The sequence below is a fragment of the Penaeus monodon genome, chromosome 31 (genome assembly GCF_015228065.2).
Source record: "Penaeus monodon isolate SGIC_2016 chromosome 31, NSTDA_Pmon_1, whole genome shotgun sequence".
Lineage (NCBI taxonomy): Eukaryota > Metazoa > Arthropoda > Malacostraca > Decapoda > Penaeidae > Penaeus > Penaeus monodon.
In genome coordinates this window covers 13,092,995-13,097,928 of record NC_051416.1, presented here as the reverse complement: position 1 = coordinate 13,097,928, position 4,934 = coordinate 13,092,995, and the positions used below count along the sequence as shown (strand labels likewise).

The following is a 4,934-nucleotide window of genomic DNA, read 5'->3' as shown; positions in this document are numbered from 1 at the left end:
GTATCAACACCACACAGCCAGTTCAATCGGGAGTGTATTGCTCCCGGTAACCACCATCTTGTGTTGCTCCTCCCAAACTCAAAAGTGGAGCCCCCTCCCTCTCCTACCCCTGTGCACCCACAGGAGATGGTAACTTCATTTATACCAGTTATCGATCTCATTGGAGACTAATTTAGTGAATCTTGGTGTTTCTAAAGATGTACATTAACTTTAACTTTAACTAGACCTTTTTATGCCTGCTAAATCTGTCCAGCAGAGGTGGATGAAACTTTAACATGGGTAAACGTGCATCTCTAAAACTAAAAACCGCTCTAGACAAGTGTTGAACTAGAATTGCTTTCAGTTCACCTAGAAATGATAATTGTATTATGATCAGCTGTTAAACTAAGCTTTAGTGAATGCTTAGCATTAACCAAGCTGCCTGACAAGCGAGTCTTATTTAGACTGCAAGCAAATTTTTCTCAAAGTACATAACCATATCGGTAAATTAAGATATTTCGAAATTTAATACTAAGTATCGGTTTAAGACTAGGTTTTAAAAACCTAGATTTTTGCCTCTGCTTATCTCCACTGATAAAACGGATAATGGATGCCTAATATAACAATTGCTTTTATAACTTTTTAGGTAGGAAAGTGAACTTGTGTTCATAATTGGACAGTGGACTGCAATTTGCATAAAAACTTAAATAAAACGGATCAGACTTTTTCGTTGACGAAAAAGTCTGCTGGTCTTGAATTAAAATTTTTTTTTAATCTAAAATTTTGATATTTAGAATCTATTTTGAACCCTTAATGTTTAAACTTTAAATATTACACGAGTGTAATGAAAACTTGGCTATAAGCAAGTTTGTAAGCTGATCCTAACTTTTTTTAAGTGGCTGCCAGGGCAGCATTTAAATTTTTAAAAAATAAGTGGATTTTGATTGGCTGGATTCTGGTCTAACTTGTGGTCTAGTTATGCTGTAGTCCTTAGCTACCAAATAGGGTATATTGATCTACCAAAGCATAAACTGCCAGTTAACATTCTCATTAAACATCAATAGCTGATAACCAAGGTAATTGGTTTAATATTAGTGCTCTACATAAATGTAGGGCATGGACTTTAAATCTGACTAGTTCAATCAAATATGTTGGATAAATTAAGTATTAAGGATATGAGTGGAGGCATATTAGTATAAAATGTGCACCAACATTTTAATGGTACATGTTAAATTACACTATAATGTAAAAATTAGTTGCCAATTGAATTTTTCTGGCAGTTTAGGGGTTATGGAACCCCCCCCCCCAAGGGTTTTAAAAGTGCATCTAATAAAGCTGGCACTCTTATTGGTAAAGGGTATTTCAATCTTTGATACTAAAACCATGGTTTCATGTAGTTGTGCACATTGGCATCTATATCCCCATGCCTTGTATAAAAGTTTTCAGATAAAAGATTTTGTACCTTGCTTATAAACGGAATATTTTGGTCCCTTATTTTTACTAACACCAGATTTGCAGAACATGGTAATCTGGTAAAGCTTAATAGAAGGGAATGTTCTATATTCCCCTCTTGAACGAAGACTGTGATCTTACCCCCCTCCCCCCCCACACACAACCACGCAAAGATTTCTGCTAATATCCTGAATATGGGAGGGAGATTTAGTAAATTTAGCTGTATATCTAGAAATTTATTTTTAATTTCTTCCCACAGATTACCATGGGAGTTTCAGCAGTAATGACTGAGTGAGTTAAACTTCAATAATTATTGGCTTGATCCTGATTAATTCCCAAGTCAACTTATTAGTTTAAGTAATGCTCTACTATGCTTTCAGACCCCAATGCACAGAAGAGGGTAGGTTTCCTTATCCTGGTACATGTGGAGCATATTTTGACTGTACTCCAAATGAATCTGGTGGCTATAACCTTGTGAAGGATAACTGCAGAGGCTACACCTTCGATACTGCCACAAAATCCTGTATAGACATGCAAGTATGTTTTTGTTCCAGGATGAAATGAAAGCTGACATTTCACTTTGTACATTAAATTAACTACTATACTCTTCGACAGTGTGAATCCCGGCATAAACGCAGTATTGCTACTGATAATCATCAGTACTCGCATTTGTGTCAAGCTCAGCCTGACAGATTTGTGTGCGCCAGTTGCAAAACGCTCGTCATGTGTGTGAAGGGTCAAGCCTTCACTCGTCACTGTACCCATGATAACTTCTGCACAGGCCGAAACAAGTTGAGGAGGAGTTTGCTACCCAAATGAACCAGTAGAATGCACTTGTACAAAGGCTAATGTCTTCAGGGTAGACCATTATGATCCCCAGAAGTTCTTCTCTTGTGATGGTATTGCTTCAACACCAGAAGCTACAAGTGCCCAGATGGAATGGAATTTGATGAAAGCATAGCTCAATGCCGCAACACTGGTGGCCTGCCACCATGCTCTGTTCCAGGACAGTTTGTTAATCCCAATAACTGTAGTGAATACTACTCGTGCATTTCCCTTAAACATGGATGGCTTCAGAGGTCTTTCCAATGCTCCCAAGACCTCATGTTCAATCAGAAGATGCAGAAATGTGAGAATCCTTGCAGGTACCAGTTCGTTTGTACGCAAGAGGACGTTATGCAGACACTATCAACAAACGTAATTACTTCGAGTGCTACATGTTGGGAGGCAGTCTGAGACAAGTGCGTTATAACTGCCCTGAGGGTTATATGTGGGGTGAAGACACTCCAGGCATTGGAAAATGTGTTGAAGACCATGGTGAGAGGGATGATGATTATCCCTTCAGGCACTGCACTTTGGATAACTTGTGTGTAGTTGGTAAGTAAATATTTTTAATCTAACTTTCAAAATGTGCCTTCATAGATTTAGAAGGAAGTCTATTTAAGCTTCCTGTAAGTTAATGAAAGAACAAACTAGACTCGGTGGCTCCAGTCTAGGTGTTTATTTGCTCACCTTGGTAGTGCATAGGTTTCCTATGCTTGTAACATTAGTTATGATACTACTAAGTTTGCAATCGACAAGGCCTTAATAAGACTACATTAATGTCTCGTAGTTTTCTCTGCAGGGACCAATTAGGAGGAAGTAAAGGGAAGTGGAAGCTTCCCACCAAAATGCAAACTAGTCGTCACCGCCCTTTGACTTCAATATTCCAGTTTTAATAATACGTTTTTAAATTAAAATTGTTTTATTTAAATTCCACAAATCTCATAAAATGAAGCTTCTCGACCCCTGAAGCTATTTAGCAAGCCTAGTGGTCATGCTGATGAGTGCTATCAAAATACTCGTATTTTGATGCACTTGTGGCCTTGAAGTTCCAGCCAACAAGGTCCTTGAACCCCCTTAAGTCTAACTTCACTAGTAACTCTGTTCTTAACTGGCCAGTTGATCTGATTCCTAATCATATTGTATTTGGGTCATCTTGTATAGCAACACAGCCATGGGAGGGGCTAACGAATTAGTAATTGAGTTTTAATAGATAATGTCGATGACCATGCTTCATATATATAAAAAAACGTAATATTGACCAATGGGTAAGACTTAAACTAGTCATTTTGTACTACAAAATGCATGTACCTCATGAATCAGGTGTCCCAGACCTGCATACCAGGAGCAGGTTTATAATCCTACAAGTGAGGAATGCTGCAGATGAATTGGCAAGGGTTTTGAATGTATGATCAGTTAATATTAGGTAAGGTATGTATACTGGTCTATGGACACTCATCGTGGAGTGATGGCGGTCATGTGAGGCTTTCACTAGAAAGCCAACAGTAGTCAGGTGAATAAAGGGAAGTGACCTTGCTAGCCATCTGTTGCTAGCCATATCTGCCTTACTCCACAACTCGTAAGGAAGAGAAGGTATGTTGTATGAAATTACTGTAAATTTCAATCTTCTAAAGTGTCAACACAAAATATTTCATTTTATGAAACAAGTGGTAAGTCATAGAGAAAGTTCTATCATACAAGCATCAAAGGATTTCAGATTGGCACTCTGCAGCAAGTTGTAACAGTTATGTTTTGGCTTGCGTGCACTTTAGCCTGCTTATTTAAGCAGGCTGAGCAACAAGCAAACCCTAGGTGAAGGGTCTTAATTTGGTTCAAGTAAAAACATCTATTAAAACCCCAATGAACCTCTTAATTTTAACTTCATTGCAGATGCAAACCTCCAAGACATTGGAGCAAAGCAGCAACTGAATTGCTGGCATATTGGTGTAAATGCTAGTAGAAAAGCTGGCTGCCCTGGAACCCAGGATTAGCTGTGAAGGCCTTAATTTCTTGTCCACAGAGCTATGGCTCTCCAGGAACTACTTTAAAAGTGTTTCCTTGTTAATATAAATAGGGTTTTCTGCAGCACACCAGATGGCTGCACAGCTACATTGTCAAGCTTTGAAGCAGTTTAGGGGGGATGCACTGCATGCATGGGTATGGTTTTTGTAAAGTGCAGAAGGCAAAGCAACTAGTGGCACCCATGACACTACATTTGTCTGCACTTTCAGTGGTAATAATCAATAAAATCTTGACCTATATATCCTCTATTATTCTCCTTTAAGTTATTAACTAAAATATCAACTTCATTAGACCCCCCCCCCCAAGAGGGCTAGACAGAAGTGTCATGACTAACTTCCTTAGTCATGCTCCCATAAGTGGGAGGCAATACATGTTTTAAGACTTTTACTTGTCTCTTTTTGACAACCCAAAAGTTTGAACTCAAATTCAACTTGCAACTAACAACCAAGAAGTTGCAAGCATTATTTCGGTATAAGTTCGGTATTAGTGTAGCACATCCATTGACAAACCCCTTTAACGCTTGTCACTACCCATCTCTAGTGATAAACTACCTTTTCTATGGTTAGTCCCCCTGACTTTAACGGAATTACTTTTTGTAACCACCAAGGATATGGTTTGACTGCACATCCTTGCCTGCCCCATTGACTGATGCACTAGCA

General features: G+C 38.6%; 1 pseudogene; it reads left to right on the top strand.

The window, feature by feature from the left end:
• Nucleotides 1-3,170, top strand: part of LOC119593041 — a 5,276-nt pseudogene extending 2,106 nt beyond the window's left edge.
• The last annotated feature ends 1,764 nt before the right edge of the window (nt 3,171-4,934 follow it).